The 18,448-nt window shown below is 42.5% G+C and overlaps 1 long non-coding RNA gene across 1 annotated transcript; it reads left to right on the top strand.

Annotated features, from left to right (window-relative positions):
• The first annotated feature begins 13,154 nt into the window (after positions 1-13,154).
• LOC113879872 lies at positions 13,155-18,340 on the top strand. The gene is made up of 3 exons (XR_003507500.1): positions 13,155-13,715; positions 15,072-15,380; positions 16,604-18,340. It is a non-coding gene; the product is annotated as an uncharacterized LOC113879872 (long non-coding RNA).
• Positions 18,341-18,448: the final 108 nt, after the last annotated feature.

Raw genomic sequence — 18,448 nt, 5'->3', positions numbered from 1 at the left:
GTATCTCTAATGTCTATCATAACGATGGAAGGACATGCAAATGTGCAAGAAATCATAGGAAGGTTTATTTCCTTTTTGTTTCAAAATACAGCTTCCTAAGACTCAGACCTACTGTAGAAGGGGTCCTGATTTGTACGCAGCAGGGACAGTCAAGGGATGAACTTCTGTGATGTTTATCCGTAGCGACCCTTATCTCTAGCATGGATCTTTGCTAAATCGTATGTAAAGTGCTACTTCAAAACCAGTCTTCTACTCTGTATTAGTTTCCTACGGCTGTGGTGACAATTTACCACAAACTGGCAGGTTTAAAAACAACAGAAATTTGTTCTCTCACAGTTCCAGAGGCTAGAACTCAATTCAAGTGTTGGCAGAGCCGGGCTCTTTCTGAAGACTCAAAAGGAAAATTTGACGCAGACATCAAGAACAGACTTGTGAACACAGTGGGGGAAGAGGGTGGGATAAACTGAGAGACCAGTATTGAAATATACATATTACTGTATGTAAAATAGATAGCCAGTGGGAAGGGGCTCAAATCCTGTGCTCCGTGACAGCCTAGAGGGGTGGGATGGGCTGGGAGGGAGGTTCCAGAGGGAGGGGACATAGGAACTTTCTGAGGTATGGAAGAAATCAACACAATATTGTAAATAACTATCCTCCAATTAAAAGTAAATAATTAAAAAAAAAAAAGGAAAATCTGTCCCACTCTTTTCTCTCTGCTTCTGGGGAAGATTAAATCTCCCCCCTCATCTCAGGATCCTTAACTTAATCACATCTGCAAAGCCTTTTATTGTTTTAAACAAGACGAAGTAACAGTCACAGATTCCAAGGATCGGGATGTCTTTTGAGGGGACCCGTCATTCAGCCTCGAACACACCCAAACACCATCAGTATAGACTGAAGCAAAATTTTAAGTTTAGAATCCCATGTGATTCTAACGTAGACGTGAAAACCACTTAGATGGGCACTTATTATTGGTTTGTTGAATGATTGAACAAATGGCTTCCTCTATTGTAGAAAATCCCCTCTTCTTCCATCCACCTCCTTCCCTGACTTTAGATATAGCCCTCCAGGCAGAGACCCTCCTACCTATAATACTCCACTTCCAAAAACGTCTAAACACAGTTTTTGGAGTACTCAACTCCAAAAACACAGACACTCCCATTAGGAAGACTATGCCCCGCCACCTACCTCCCCCAACCCCTCACCCTTTTGTTCCCTGCAAATTCCCTTTTGTTAAGGATGCAAGCTTCCTCTGGAGGGTCAGAGGGCTGCCCAGACTGCTCAGTTTCTCCTTCGTCCCAGGAAATAACTTCTGCAATACTGGACTGACCCAGAAAAACTCATGATCCACCCTTTGTTTCTAGTTTGGTTTAAGAGACTACAGCTGTTGGAAACACTGGCCCCAAGACCACTAAGGGACTGCTGAGTCCAGGCACACTGTAACCCTGGGCAACCTGAGCGGGGCTAGGTCCCCCGTCTGGGCTTCTCCCACCAGCGATAGTGGGGTGGCAGGCTGTGGTGTGCTGATACATGTTTAATAAGCAGTTCTCCAGCAAAAGCCTTGGATTCGTAGTGTCCACCTACTTCTCGGGAATAAATCATTGCATTGTCACCAAATTCAAGCTGCCATCATGATGTCACTGAAAGTGCGCCTTCATCCCCACCGGCCGATCCCAGCATGTCACTGCAGCTCCCAGCCATGGGTTTACTGGAAACTGCAGTCTCCTCTTGGAGAAAAGTTGCAGGCCTAGGAGCTGGACAATGTAGCTTTTAGAGAATCACTGCACACACACCCATGCCCTCCTCCAGGGGCTCTTCCCCACCCAGGAATGGAACCTGTGTCTCTTAGGTCTCCTGCATTGTCAGGCAGGATCTAGCACCACCTGGGAAGACCTTAGACGATTACTACAGAGAGCCAATTTCCTAGTTTCAGGGACCAAATGCCACTGCTAGGAGCAAGTGTCTACTCACACATCTTTACAAGCCCTTCCAACAATAAAGTTCTAGGCACAGAACAGTTCTAGGCACCTGGCTTTCCAGGTGACACAGGGGTAAAGAATCTGCCTGCCAATGCAGGAGATGCAAGAGACACAGGTTCCATCCCTGGGTCAGGAAGATCCCCTGGAGTAAGAAATAGCAACCCACTCCAGTATTGTTGCCTGGAGAATCCCATGGACAGAGGAGCCTGGCGGGCTACAGTCCATGGAGTCACAAAGAGTAGGATGCAACTGACCATGCGCGGAGGCACAGATCAAACACTAGTATTTTCCTCCTCTGAACTGTCATCAGGCTGTATTTCTACCTCTCTTTTTTTCCAAGTAGAAACGCAGACATAGAGGACAGACTTTGCACGCAGCGGGGGACGGGGAGAGTGGGATCAATTGAGACAGCAGCACTGAAAACGATACACTCCCTTGTGTGAAAAAGATAGCTAGTGGGAAGTTGCTGCACAGCACAGGGAGCTCAACCCCATGCTCTGTGACAACCTAGACAGGTGGGGTGGGGTGGGGGTGGGTGGAGGCTGAAGAGGGAGGGACCATACATGTAATTATGGCTGATTCATGTTGCTGTATGGCACAGACAAACACAACATTGTAAACCAATTATCCTCCAATTTTAAAAAACATTTAGCAGAATAAATGACCAATCTTTCCAAACCCAGGATGTTCTTCATATAGATACAGATTCATGAAAAAATAAAAAGCATTATTTATACATAATTAATTGTAAGTGGAACCTAATAAATATAAAATATACCGATAAAATTCTTCCCAGTGACTAGTCTTGGGAATAAGAGCACTTTGCCATTGCTACTAAAAGAGCTCCAATCTCTTGGCAATTGTCAATTAATGATAACATGAATATTCCTCGGAGTCTAGGTATTACATTTATGGTCCGTTTTACAGTTATTGTACAGCTGTTATTCGTAATCAAAATAAGAACAATTTCACCCACCAATGTGTCATGCACGTTTGGACCAGGGTCACACAGGCTCATTTTTCAAAGGTTAAAAACAGAAAGTAAATTTCTAACTAATACTTCATTATTAAAAACACCACCTCAAATTTATACAGAATTTTATGTTTAAAAGTGCGTCAGGTGTAGTCAATAGATCACTGGGATTCAGTCAGATCTGAATGCAGATACTGGTTTCCATTCTAACACTATTCTGAATACCAATTTTCCATTTAATTTTATTTGGAATAAGATATAGATTCATATTGATAAAATAAAATTCATACTTTAAAGCAAGACAAGAAAAATTAAATTTAAGTTTTTTTTTTCTCTGCCCGCTTGGGCCTCCTCCCTCGAAGTGTATCAGTATATGACGTCCAATTGCATTAACCAGACATCCTTAGGAGATAACATTCCTTCTTCATCTTATAAAAGGTCATAATTCCCTATAAGATAACCATCTTTCTTAATCTGGTAAAGGGCCATACTGACCCACGACCCATGACTCACTTTGTACACACAGATTTAGAGTTTGCAAACGGTCAGTAATAACACGTCATTTGACAAATTACCCTTTTGCCTCAAAAACTTACTTTAACTGTGCTCTGACCTCTAACAGGTGGAACAGTCCTCCCAGCTTTCTGAATGTTTTCCAGGTTGTAACCCTCAGGTTGGCTCAAATAAAATTTCCAGTTCTTTCTTACACCAACTACTCATTAATTTTTCATAAGCAATGTGGCAGACATTCAAAATTTACAAAGACTTACAGAAGAAAAAAAAAAAACTCGTCCCAACTCAGTCCTTCTGGCAAACCGCCTCCTTTCCGTGGACGTAAGGCACTATCAACAACTTCTTGATCTCCTCCTAGGGATATTTTATGCATACAAAGTACAAGCAAATACAGTAGCACATGTAAGCTTATACCATTTTGCACAAATATTAACATTTTACACACAAGGGAAGTTTGCTGGTTCAGTCTCCTGTAAAACAGCGTTGGGGAGGAATACATCACATAATTAGGAAAATACCTAACCCTAGTGCCTGGCACGGAGTTCGCACTACAAAACAGATTCTCTTTCCTTACCCTTAAAAAGGCTACAAGGTAAGGTATTTTTAGGGTGCCTCAGAATCACTAAGTGCTTGTTAATTACAGATCGTCACCAGCCCCTTCGGGGTTTCCAATTCAGCAGGGCTGGTAAACGCCTGGACATCTGCCTTTCCAGCTAAGCCCACAGTTGCTGTAGATACTACTGTTCAGAGCCATCTGACCATCTAAAGGCTTAGTGGGAACTAAGACGGCCCAGATTGCAACGCAGGCTCTGCCTCTGGACCAAATTACTCTCCCTGGGCTTCAATTCTCTATTTTTTAAAAAAATACAACACCACTCATCTCAAAGGCTGTTGAGCGGGTTAAGACACAGCAGATGCAGGAGCCTTTGTTAAGGCAAACGCTCAAGAACCGAAACGTGAAAGCAACCTGGGGCCGGGGGGAAAGTGGAGACAGCCGGGAGCACCGGAATCGGGGCGCCCCAGCCCGCACTTGGCTCCCCATCCCGCGTCCGGGAACCCGCGGGGCGGTGCACGCGCTCGGGGCGGACCCCGCTCGGACTCAGTGCGTCGGCGGAGGGCAGAAGCCGCTTCGGAAAAGCGAGGTTCTAGGTTCCCGTTTCAAAGTCCTGAAACACAAGACACCGCGTGCCAAAACCTCGTAGCTGCGGCCGCACGAGCTTACAGTTTAAACTGCGTGTAAAGACGCCCAGGACCCAGGCGGAAGCCCTGGGAGACAGGCCCGCCCCGTGCCGGGTGCATCGGGAGCCCCGCCCCCGAGACGCGCGGCGGCGCACATACGTGCGGCGGGACAGGAAGGGAATGGCGAGGGCCGGGCCGGGCGGGGCGGGGCGGCGCGCGGTCGGCCGCCAGGGGGCAGCCGCGCGTCTGCGGGCCGCGGCCGGCTGGAACCGGTCTGGCCGGAAGTTGGGGCGGTGCCTCGGCTTCCGCTGGCAGAAAGTGCCACGTGGCCGGCCAGGAGGGAGGCAAACAACAAGATGGCGGCGGCATGGGGCGGGGTCCGCTGGGAGCCCCCGAGGCCATGGGTCCCGCAAAGGGCGGCGTTCGCTGGGTAGGGTGGGCGAAGTGGTGCGAGATCCCTTTATTCGAGCGTCTGAGGTCGCCCGACCAGACGTAGACAGGGGCGTGGGCCCAGCGCACACCCTGCGTCAGCTCGGCCAGAGTCACCGCCGCGCGTTCTCAGGAACCCGCCGGCCAGCTTCTCATTTGCGGCCCGTTTCCATTTGTCCCCGCGTTTGTCGCTCCGTGCCAACAAGCACGGCAGAAACGCCTTTCTCCGGGCATTTTCGTCCTTTGATTAAGTGTGGCACATCGAGCCAGGGAGTCCTAGTTGAATCAAAACGCATTCTTTTTGCTACCATTTTTGGTTACCGTTTCCTGCCTTTGTTCAGCGACTTAGCACTGCTTCCCTTCTGATGGAGGCAAAAAAAACCCTGGATAATCTGGACTTTTAAGTAGACTCCCAACCCTGTCCAATCGTGGTGGCAGTTTGACTTGTACACAGGAGTTGCTGTGGTATCGCCAGCGTGTGGCAGAGTCCGAAGTTCTGTTACTTTATATCTGCCACCTTGTACGTGTTTTCAGAAAGAAAAAAACGTAAGTTTGGATGGTTGCAGATTACAAGGTGCAGGAAATAAAGCAAAATCAACGAGTGTTGGTGGCCTTTCCATCACGGCCCGCAGTTTCCCCTTAGCTGTCCAAGGATCTAGAACTGGAATACGGAGTCTTTGTACCTTTGCCTGGCCAACCGTCGGGCTCCGCTTGCTTTCTTCATCCAGTTTAGTTTTACTTGAGCTTGACGCAGCAGACCAAGTGTGGGTAAAAATAGTTAACACAGCCCTTCGGCTTGCGGTGGTATATTTAGAATAAAGGAGAGACGTCAGTCCTTGTTTTTGAAATATATTCCTCGTTTTTGAGAGTTAAGATTCAGATTCTTCTCGCTAATTTATGAGACTGTCGACAAGTCTGAAAGGAAGCGACTGTTTTTGTTTTAACATAATGGAACTCGCCTCCCAAAGGTTTGGGAGTTTAAAGAAAATTTTCTGAATGTAAAAAGGGCCCTGCTACACTGACAAAGCAGAAGGACACTAATTTCTCTATGAAGACGCCCTTACAGTTTCCTCAGTCTGGTGGGGATTTAAAAACTTGGGCTGTGATCAAAACTGCGTTGCTGTTACGTGATAGACTAGAAACGGTATAATGGGGTCGGGCCGGAAAAGGGGAAGGAAAAAAAAAAAAAAAAGCTTAGTGTATTTTAAGGTTTAAATGCGTTTGTTTTCTTTTTTTTTTTTTTTTAACCCAGAGATTTGAGAGAATCTCCCTTCACCCACTCCTGTTTTGTAAGCGCGCCTTCAGAGTCACTACGGACTTGCCCATCACTTGGCAGAAAGGGGGCTGGAAGAAGTTTTTAAAGGATCTTTTTACCTTGAGGGGTTAGAACCGTCCCTTCCCTGAGCCTGGGAAAAGAATGCAAATCCTTCAGAGCAAATCCTTCCTTTGTTCTACTAAAGAAGGCTGCTTCATTGTGTCCTAACGTTTTGCAGTGATTACCTTCTTCTCTGTCTCCTTTTGTACTTACAGATACAAACTTGGGCAACTTTTTCTGCAAATCCCCCTGTTACTCAGGAGCACAAGAATTAGCATCCTCGAGCCTTCAGTTGTTTGCCTCCAGAATTTCACTAGCACTGCCTTACTGTTAAAAGGAGAAAATATATTTACAATTTTTAATATTTCATGATAGCACATTTGATTTTTTTTTTAAGGAAATTAAAAGAACTTGTAGCCTAGCAATTCAGAGATAACTTGTAGACACAAAAGGAAGTTTGTTTGGGGGGATTATATTTGTACAACTTGGTACCTTCTTCACTTTTTCAGATACGTTTTTAGTTTATATTAAATTATGTTCGACACAATATAAATAATACAGACGAATACAAAGAACAAATCACTCAATGCCATTATCAAGGAAGAACCACTATTAAACAGCTTGTCTCTAGTTGTCCTAAAAGAGCACTAAACCTAGTTTGTAACTGATTTGCATTTTGTCAGTCAGTCGTGTTGGACTCTTTTCGACCCTGTGGACTGCTGCAGCCCTCCAGGCTCCTCTGTCCCTGGGATTCTCCAGGCAAAAATACTGGAGTGGGTCGCCATTAGCCACTTGTAATGTACGTTTTCTAAGGTCAAGTAAGAATCTTTGTGATTTTTAGAGCCTGCATGATATACTATCAGTTCAATATACCACAATTAACCACCAGCCTTTCTCTTACTGCTGAACACCAAATTTGTCGTTTTTTGCTCTTATAAAAAACTCTGGCATGAGTAATTTTGTACAAAAAGCTCTTCCTGTATTTCTGTAGAATACAGCTCACAATGAATCTGAGCTTTGTAAGGTGGATTGATACATCTTTGACTCACCAGATTGTTGAGTCCATGGTGTTTCATCTGGACCCTTCAAATGACTGCATCAGCTTTGTTTACCCACACTTTTCTAAATTTTTTAAATTATAAATCATATATTCTTAGTATATTTTTCCAAGTTTTTAAAGAAGTATACTTGAGTTACATTGCTGTGCTTTGTATATTACCCTTGATATGAAGATGTGTCTAATAACTGTAAGAGATGGATATTTAACCTTAAGTTAAATATTTAAAAGGAACCCTTTAACTGTCAAATATTAACAATACAGAAACCTCTTTTCCTTTTAACAAGTTTTTTTTTTTTCCTGTGTATAGATATGGTACAAAAGAAACTAGTTGTTGACATTTTCTTTCCAATGTGCAGCAAGTATAAAAACTTTGTAGTTCTCTAAGAGACTTACTAACACAGCTTTGTGGGGAGGAAGTGGGGGGTGCATATGGAGAGAGTAATATGAAAACATCACTGCCATATGTAAACTAGATAGCCAATGGGAATTTGCTGTATGACTCAGGGAACGAAAACTTAAGAACCTAGAGGGGTGGGATGGGGAGGGAGGTGGGAGGGGACGTAGGTAAACCCATCAGCATTCAAGTTGACCTTTGGAGATTCACGTTGATGTTTGGTAGAAACCAACACAATACTGTAAAGCAATTACCCTTCAGTTAAAATAAATTTTTAAAAAAACTTTGTAGTTCTCCAAAATTGTCCAGTATAAATGAACTTTGGGGGTGGGTTTTTTTGTTTTTTGGTTTTTTGTAGGGTAAAAGTGTCTCTAAATCATCTGTCATCATTTAATTTGCCATTTTCAATTGTTTTATTGTGAGTATGCTACTAAGACTATCCACAGGACAGGAAAGACAGCTCTCTTCAAGCTGACCAATTAATTCTGTTTCTGCTCTGTGTTAGTGTAATGGTACTTGGAGACTCCCTACCAGGGAACCATTTCATAGCCCATTCCTCCAAAATGAAACTGTTTGCCAGAATCTTCTCTCTGCTCTCTGAAAATGATTTTGCAAACACAGAGAAGTAAAGATGAAAAAAGCAACACATGAATGATGGAGCAACATCAGCAGCCGTTCCGTGGACATCTTAAAATCACCTCAGAAAAATGTGACCCTCCTTTTCCTGGGGTAATGTTAATTCTGATCACCACCTATAATTTTTTGTTTTGTTTTGTTTTGCCCACAGCATGTGGGATCTTAGTTCACTGATCAGGGATCAAACCTGGGTCTCCTGCGCTGGAAGCACAAGTCTCTACCACCTACACTTTAAAGCAATCCTATGTGTTAGTCTCTCAGTCGTGTCCAGCTCTGTGCGACCCCATAGACTAGCCCACCAGGCTCCTCTGTCCGTGGGATCTCCCAGGCAAGAATACTAGAGAGGGTTGCCATTTTCTACTCCAGGGGATTTTCCCAGACCCAGACCTGCATCTTTTCTGTCTCCTCATTGGATTCTTCACAACTGTGCCATCTTCAAATGAAGTCCTTCTAATTAATATACTTGGAATAAGATACATTCCATTAAAATGGAGAACATCACTTAAAAATATTGAAAAGGGCTTGGGGGTTCAAGAGCTACTGAATATAGTAATCATTATTATTCTGTAATAGATTTGCTCTTAGTGACAATACCCCAGTGCTGAGGCTTGTCTCTGGAAATATAGCATTTGAGCCCAGTTACTAAATAGTCTAACCGTACAGATAGACAGCAGTAAGCATGAAAAGATTTTTTAATAGCTACATCAGCATTGTGCATTAGATTAAAATCTATATATTATCAAAGATTCATTCACTGTCATCCTCTCAAAACAGCTCTAGATTTGTTTATCATTTAGATTTCATAGCTGATACCTAAGTCAGTAAATGGATGAGTATGTTTCATTTTAGTTCTTAAGGGACATTGACTTTGAACAGCTTTTGGAAGCTATAACACTTAGAAGAAACCTGTCTCCTAAGAGCTGAAGTTTAAAAATCTACTGATATAAATGAAGAAGTTGGGGGAGAAGAAAAATTATTTATTTTCAGAGCCTTTGAAAACATCAAGATTCCATTCTCAGCAGGAGAAGAAAAGTTCTTGCAAATTGACCCCTTAACTCAGCACTACCGGAAATCAAAGAGGGAATCTCGGTTGTCTTCTGTCCTAGACTGTCTTGGCTGCTGTGTTGGCAAGTTGTGGGCACGTTCCAACAGGATCAGGGCCCTGGAGGTCTCAGCATCACTACGTTTTAGTCTTACTAGTTGCTCCTTCTTCCCCATAACAAATACCCCTAACGCCCTGCTCTCATCCTTTCAAGGTCCCTTGGAGCAGCAATTAGAAACTGGGGCTTGAGAGTCAGAGGAAATCAGAGTTGGTTTCTAGATCCGTCATTTACTAACTCTGTGATCTCTGGCAGGTTAACATCTCCGGGCCTCAGTATCTCCCCCCAGATATTGGGGATATCTCTCTGTTTGTCGTGAGGATGGTATAGTGGACAGTATGTAATGCTTAGCACATCGTGTGTATGTGTACACTAGCACGCATTCAGTCACTCAGTCATGTCGGACTCTTTGAGATGCCCACAGACTGTAGCCTCAGGCTCCTCTGTCCATGAAATTTTTCAGGCAAGAATACTGGAGAGTTGCCATTTTCTACTCCAGGGGATCTTCCCAATCCAGGGATCAACCTGCATCTCTTGTGTCTCCTACATTGGCAGGTAGATTCTTTACCATTGTGCCATCTGGGAAGCCCTGTTTAGCATATTGCCTGGCACAAATAATCTCTCAATGGATGGGTGGTGTTGTTAACACTTCTACTTCCTTAAGCTGCTTTTTACCTGTGCTCGGTCCCTCATTCTCCTTTGGTTAGTTGCCTCCTCTCGGGTCTCCACCCCTCCAGCCTAGATCCCTGAGCTGCTGGCTATTCCTTGTCCCATCTTCCCTTTTAAACATGCTCTTTGCTCTCTCATCTGCCTCGTAAATACCTCCTCATTCATCAAAACTCAAACCTTACTATCTGGATGATGAAAGTATAAATTGGTATAACTTCTTTGGAGGGAAATTTTTGCAAACATTATCAGAATTTAAATGCACCAGCTTACAGATCCAGGAATTCTACTTCTAGGAATGTATCTTACGATAATCTCACACATGGACAAAAAAGAAATATATACAAAGATACCAAAACTGTAAAATCTTACATGTCCAATGGAACGCTAGTATAAAATTTTTTATTTATCCCTACAATGAAATAGGGCTACTAAGAATAAATGAGCAGTTCCATATGTACTGATTTCCAAAACATATTGTTAGATGAAAAAATCAAGTTAAAAAAGCCTAGTAGAAAATGCCCCCATTTGGCTGAAAAGGAAGGAGTGATACATTTATATTATGTTTACATTAATGGGATGGTGGTGGTGACCCCTGATGATCAGTCAAGGATCTAGATGAGGAAAGATTTCCTTTTCACTGTATACTTTTTGCTCTTTTTGGGAAAATGTCTTAACTATTTGCATAAAGTATTAAATTTATTTAAATTAAAAATATATATACCCTAACTCCAGCATCTCTTCATTTTGGGAAGACTTGGCTGACCCTCTCCCACCCTTCCCAGGAAATTTCTGCCTCCTTCCTACTTTCTGAGTTGCCTTGTGTTTTGAATGTAACTTTAAATCCCATTGTATTGAATGTAACTGTCCACATGACTGGTTTCCCTCAAAACCCAGAGCATCTGTCTAGAAAGTAGAATTGATATTGTATTCATTTTTATGTTCTAAGAATCCAGCACAAGATGATACACACACAGTTTTTTTGGAAAGAATGAATTAAAAACGTCTCCTATCACAGTCTCTCCCACCACATCCCTGATCCTATTCTGGATGTCCACAAGAGAATCTGAGCTCTGTCCAGCGTATAATCTGGCCCATCCTTTATTATTGGGCATTCCCAGCAAACCCTCTTTTAGCTCCTTCTGTTGTTTACTTGCTCAGCTGTGTTCAACTCTTTGGGGACCTCATGGACTGTAACCAGCCAGGAGCCTCTGTCCATGGGATTTCCCAGGCAAGAATACTGGAGTGGGTTGCCATCTCCTCCTCCAGGGGATCTTCCTGACCTAGGGATCCAACCTGCATCTCCTGCATTGCAGGTGGATTCTTTACCACTGAGACACCAGGAAATCCTTGTACCTCTTGCTACACCTAACTTTTCATTTTTTAAGTTGTTGTTAGTTTATCCTGTCTGGTTGGTATTTTTTCTTTTTTTAATGGACAATGTCTTCACACTCCTTGCCTTTGCATATGTAGTTCCCTTAACGAATGTCCTTTCCTACTTCTCCAGTTTAGTTGCCTTCATTTAAATCACTTCCTCTTTGAAGCCTTCCTGTTCTTCTCCTGTCTTAGTCGATAAACTTAATGTTCCCATGAGTCTCTGATCAAACTTGTAATCCCTGGTATTTACTGCAGTTATTTTACATGTTAGTCCATCTGCCAAAAATATAGGACTTTTCAAAGACAGAGATTTTTAGCTTGTGTATCTTACTCTTCCCAGAATTTATGCCTGGCACAAGGCAGGTACTCAATCAACACCGTTAGTTGGATGAATGATCAAGTAAATGCACATGGTATTTTGAAGGGCAGCTTGTGGTGGCCATCTACAACTTATTCAGGGTGATATACTTGTATGCTGTTGTCTTACATTCACATCTCAGCCTGGCCCCTTGAGGCATTAGAGTAATGCAGGTGGAGAAATCTAATTACATGTGCCCTCTTTAAGGCCCTTACAGCAGAATTGCTAGATTTAACAACTAATAATAATGCAAGTTACTCAATTAAATTTGAATTTCCCAGAAACAACAAACAAGATTTTAGTGTAAATGTATTCCAAATGTACTTTTTTAAAAAAGTATTCATTGTTTATCATAAATTTAAACCTGACTGAATGTTCTCCTGTATTTTATCTGGCAGCCCTACCTCAACGACCAAATTCCCAAACCTCGTCTTCCTGCATTCTAACTCAGTAATTCTTAGAAAATGTTACAAACTATGCAGTCTTATCATCTTTATTAAATGTAAGCAACCAAAATCTACCAACTCTGCTTACTAAAATTTAGTGCATATTTAAACACTTTGTCTTCTTCCAAAACTTTTATTATATTTTAACCATTAGAGTTAGATTCTAATGTATATGAATTTAGCCTCTTAGCCACTTTAGAACTGGACCTGAGACGGAAAATCCAGATGACTTCACATCTGAAGTCTCTCCCTCGCTCGCTCTCTTTTTTTGTTGTTGCTCTCCTCTCTATTCTGCAGTAAATTTTAAATAACAGGAGATTACCCCGGACTCCTGTAGGGCGGTTAGGGAAGGCTCTCAGCCATTAGAAACCCTGCAGAGCTCTTTGGTCTGTAAAATACCACTTCCCTGCAGAGCTAAGGGGGTAGCCACACTACCCAGCGATGGCACCTGCACCAACCAGCCCAGCAACCACCAAGTATTGTTACAGACTAGGCTTTCCACGAAAAGCCTATTTTAAAAATTAGAAGCATCATCTAATCTGAAATGGGGCATTTCCCGATTTCAGTTTCTTGGCATTGGTAAGTATTCTCGCAGTGAAAAAAATTAAAGCACGAAACTCAGCTGCACCTATTTTTGTCTCAAAGGCACAATTCCCTTTACATCAAATCATATTCCCCTGCAACTTCAACATGGATGACAACTCTACACGACACAGCTTTTGGTTACAAGTAGTTAATTAGTTCTCCCTGTGGTTATGGAAAGATAATGTCACAAATATATCCCTTTTTTAACATCCAAACTTGCAAATTACAGGCTAAACACCGTCCTGCGTGTCTACATCTGCTTAGAACTCCAACGTCACAGCTCTGCGTTCTGAAAAATAAGAAAGGTTCATCAAAAATTACTAGGAAGTGGCGACTGGAAAGTGAGGGATTAAAAAAAAGACGTGTTAAAAAGGGGACAGGAGTGAAGACATGGCCCAACAGGGCCGAGAAGCAGAGGGAAATAGCTCTGTTGGGAGTGGAAAATCAATTTGCCAGGGCCGTGATAAGTCTGGGACATCACCTACACCTTCGTGAGAACCCACCATGACTCCCACGCTACTGTCCGCAGTCAGAGCGTGAGGACAAGAGTAGAAGGTGGGTACTCTCACAACCCGAAGACCACCGAGCAAACCGTCTGAAACGAACCGAAGAGAGTTAATGTGTCAAGAGCTTTACTTCCCGGGAAGACCAACATCTCTATTTCGCCCAGTTGTTTCCAGGATGGCTTCTAGAAAATATTGCTTGGTAAGGGGAATCGTTTCCGAGCCACAGATTGTATCTCAGATGTTCACGTTATAAAAATCAGAATTGTTATTTATTCTTTCATAAAAGTAAGCCAGCGATAAACTATCGCTTAACCTGAAAATCAGAAGAGCTTGTAACATGGATAAAGTTCTTTGACGACTAACAGCCAGAAAAAAAAAAATCTCACTGTATCTATTATACTGTAAAAGCCGATCTACAAAGAGAGGATAAATTTCCTGATGCCCGCTAAACCTATCCTGTTGCTTCTTACACGTTTATTCTGGTTTTTGGTAGTTTTTAATAGTTATAATTTGTCACTCCGTTTGTAAAAAACGGGTTTTCCTTGCTTCGGAACCTAATCATTTTTAAACTGGTTGACAGTCAATGTGACTATTTACGAAGTTGTTTCTTGCGTCTCGTTCCTGTTAGTAGCCCTTTCTGCACCAGAGTTCGATATATAAGATTTTTAGTTTTCTTTTCTTAACTTGATTAAGAAAATGCCTGTTCATTCCGACTTTACTTGCCTAAGTATAAACTAGTACTGGCCTGGAAATTGTGAACTGAATTTTACTACGTCTAGGAAGATAAAATGGAGATCCCCACTTCACATTGTAGCTTACAACGGAGATCAGCGACAGGGTTCCAGGCAATGTCCGGGCGCCTTTAAGAGGAAGCGCGGTAATTTTCCACCGCCCCGCTAGCCCCGCCCACGCGGTAGACGGCTGGGCGCGGCGAAGTGCGGCTGCGTGGCGCGCGCCTTCTGTTGCTTGGAAACCACCTCCTCCACCCTCGGCGCCCAAAGTCCTTTTGTTTCCAAGATGGCCTCTGAGTCCTGTCTTAAAGAGCCAGGTACAAAGCCAGTTGAACATCCTTGAGCTTAGCAGAAAGCAAGAGTCGTAATGGCTGGCTTTAAGAGTATTCTGTGCCAATAGCCAATATTTATTTGCTTTTATAACGTTAAAAAAATCCTTGTAGTTAGGTCATCTGGATGGGGAAAAAATCAGGGAGTGTCTCAGGGTGTGTGTTAAGTCATGGACTAAGAGATGTGGTAGCGCTTTTGGCTTCAAAGTCGGTGATACATTAGCTTTTTATAAAAATTCTCGTTTTTCCTGTTAAACTAGCTCAGAAAGAAGTCTTTTTAAACTGGCTTAACCACAGAGACCATATAATTACAAGGAACTCAATCAGGGTAATAGCCCCTGGCTGTGTCACCTTCCCTTTAAAGTTTTTTCTATTTTTCTCTTTCTTGAGAAGTTAATTTATATTCAAGTTAATGGTACTATAATTATCATAACATTGTAAATTCCTCTGGAGATAAGTAACCGTATTTTCCCCATTGCTTCCCTGGGGTCACAGATGGTATAGAATTTGCCTGCAATGAAGGAGACCTGGATTGGATCCCTGGGAAGATCCCCTGGAGAAGGGAATGCCAACCCACTCCAGCATTCTTGCCTGGAGAATCCCATGGACGGAGGAGCCTGGCAGGCTACAGTTCAAGAGTTGCACAGAGTGGGACTCGACTTGAACGACTAACACTTCACTTTGTATCCCAGAAGTGTTTCTGCCTATAACCTTGAAATAATTCTAATTAAACTATGGAGGCTTTATACTCTGGAAAACACTGTTCTATGAAGCCGGTTTCCCCATTTTGTCTCTCATTTTCAGGTGAGAAACTAAGCCACCAGGAGGTTAAGTGCCTGAAGCAAAGATGGAAGGGAGAGTCGAACCCCGACTTTATAAGGAGAGCCTGTGCTAGCCTGCCATTGTGCTGTACTGCTGTCTGTAAATACTGCAGAGAGTACACAGTATCTTCTAATTGTGGATCTCTCAGAGAGGAGTGTGAAAATCTGTTTCTCTGAAGTCTGTTCTGCTTTGTCATGAACAGACTTTTCACATTTATATCAGGGCATTTAGATGCTTACCCATACCCTGAGCTGGAAAGACCCAAACTCAACCAACCTTGGTGGCAGGTGTTGAGGAAATATAATTAAAAACAAAATCTCCTGCCAACCCCCCAAAACTCTCCACAGAAGCAGAAGAGAAAGAAAGCTGTTTTACTACTGAATAAGCATTAAACCAAAATATGATGGGCATCACAGGCAATCCACTGAGAGGCTGGAAAGATGGAAAGGAATTTCATTTTTACGCAGTGAAGCAGATATACCCTATTATTAATACTATCTGTTCTCAAGATATACAGTAACTAGTCGGAGGGCTTGACAGTACCGTTTGTCATGTATAGTTCATCCTAAATTCACCTTGGTAATTGATAGCTGCTATCTGTATCAGTCAATTAGTTTATCCAAAGAAAAGACTTCTTACATATTTACGACAGGAGGTAAGTCAGAAACTTGGAAACAGGGACCTTCTGAAGTTAGATTCCTACTCTCCCAGGGAGAGTCATCTTTCCAAAGAGAGGAAATAGGGGTGTTATCTTCCTTGATGATTCCATTTCAAAGAGATAGCTCCCAGGTCTTTGAGAAAGGCATTCCTGTGTTGTAAAGCTGGCAAGAGGCTTATTTAGCTTTTAAAAAGGTTTGTGTAATTCTTAAAGGGCCAGAGAAGGAATTTACGACCATAAAATTTCTAATGTAAATGGGGAAAGAAACAGGGTTGGGGGAGAGAGGTCTTTTTCCCTTTCAGGACTAGGGAGATTTCTTATTTAATTTAGATTTGTGTTGACCTTGACACTAGATGCAGGGACAACTCAGGCCAGTTCTTCCAATCAACGATTCAGTTTGCATTCAGATTTTGACTACAGGTCCATCCTTCCCACAGACGTAATAGCCAAATAGCAGGAAATCAGGAGAAGAGTATTACCAAACGTTGAGGATTGAGTTTTCTATTCTAATTCAAAATCTTACATTCTGGTTTCTTTGAAATGACAGCTAATTCCTAGCAGCCGCTGAGTGAATTTACATGCTGCAGCAGTCAGGAGGACTTGTCCAAGAACTGCCAACCGGACAACTGGATTTGATGTTCTTTTGAGTTCCTCTTTGGTCCTCTTGCCGTTGCCTGACAGGGAAGACCTCTTTTTACCACTCGGTCTCCTGAATCTCACACTTGTATTTTAGCTTCTTTAACAAAAGGCTCTGACTGCTTGTGGCCCCCACACCTTAGCATGTGCTAACACTTCAACCTGGACCACCACCTTCCTCCACCGTTTCTACTAGCTTGGCTCAGCTAGCAATATAACTGACCTAGACTCATCCTCTGGATTTCTTCCCTGGCCCTCTTCCCTACCCACTCACCTTCCTCGGATTTGATTTCCTCTGGGCTCCCAGAACTCTTGGTAATTTCCCGTTACAGCACACACACACGTGTGTGTGTGAACTCATATATGATGTATTTATCCATAAGCTTCATGAGAGCAGAGTTTTTTTTGCTTTTCTGTTTTTTAGATCTTTGTGTTCCCAGCACCTCAGAGCAGAATACCTAGATGAATACGACTGAGATCTCAAACTGGTGACCTACAGGCCTTACCCAGCCCACCAAATTAATTTTGTTTGGCTCTTTTCTCAAATTTATTTTTCAAAATGTCAGGTCACATTTTAAAATCTGCATTTACATACTGATCAGGGTCTTTGACTTCTCCTGAAGAATGATCTATGCCCCCAGGCCCCGCCCCCAAGCCTGTTTCCATGTGGCAGCAGGCCACCTAGTGCAGAGACGGGCCCCTTTGACCAGACGCCAGCGCTTCACGTTATTGCAGCCTCTGCCACTCCCTGTTGCTTCCTCTCTGAGCCTCCGTATGAGGTGTCACTTATATTTAGTGTGCACTAATGTTTTTCTTGCAGTTAACTCTCTCTTAGTACCAAAAGAGAGAACAAGGCTAAAGCATCTTTCAAGAAGAGTGGGAGAGAGCTCATTCATTTCTTGGAAATGAGGAGTTTCCTCTGTGTTTATAAGGCACATAAAATGTGTCTGTCTCCATTTTTCTCAAATTTACCTGCTTTATTTATTTACATTATCTTCTTGGTTCCTATAGATATTTGAGGTTTTGACCCTGAGAATAGATATGCAAAAGCTGTTTGAGGAAAGAAAAGCCATTAACTGCAAATGGTTAAAATTTCACACTTTTTAAGTCCAGCTACTTAAACCAACTTCCCAAACTACCACCTTTAGCCAGTCTTTCATTATCACCCTGAACATCTTTTTTAACGTGTTGCATTTTGGTTGGGTGTGCACATGACACTCAGATTCCTATAGCAGCTACCTTATCAAAAACCAGTGAGGAAAGTTCAGCTCTGTGCCCTTTGTCCTTAATGACTCAACAGGCATAGAATGCACACAACCAAAACAAGTTTAGTCTATGCAAGTAATTTTCCACAGCACCTTATATATGATAGACAGTGTTTGATGCATAGAACTGAAAACTACTTTTTAAAACATAAAATGAGGAAATGGTTAGTCCTGTTGCTGTTAGTGATTATATCAAAATGAGCATCTGAATAAATACTACCTTCAAAAAGATGCATGCACCCCAATATTCACAGCTGCACTATTTACAATAACAAAAATATGGGAGCAACATCAGTGTCCATCAACCGATGACTGGATAAAGAAGATGTGGTATATTTATACAATGCAATATTGCTCAACTATAAAAAAATGAAATTTTGCCATTTGCAAGGACATAGATTTGGAGGGCACTATGCTAAGTGAAATAAGTCAGAGAAAAACAAATACTGTATGATAGCATTTATATGTGGAATCTAAAAAGAAGTAGTGAC

Source organism: Bos indicus x Bos taurus, chromosome 21 (assembly GCF_003369695.1).
Source record: "Bos indicus x Bos taurus breed Angus x Brahman F1 hybrid chromosome 21, Bos_hybrid_MaternalHap_v2.0, whole genome shotgun sequence".
Taxonomy (NCBI): domain Eukaryota; kingdom Metazoa; phylum Chordata; class Mammalia; order Artiodactyla; family Bovidae; genus Bos; species Bos indicus x Bos taurus.
The sequence above is the reverse complement of the archived record's forward strand: the minus strand, read 5'-3'. Positions and strand labels throughout refer to the sequence as shown.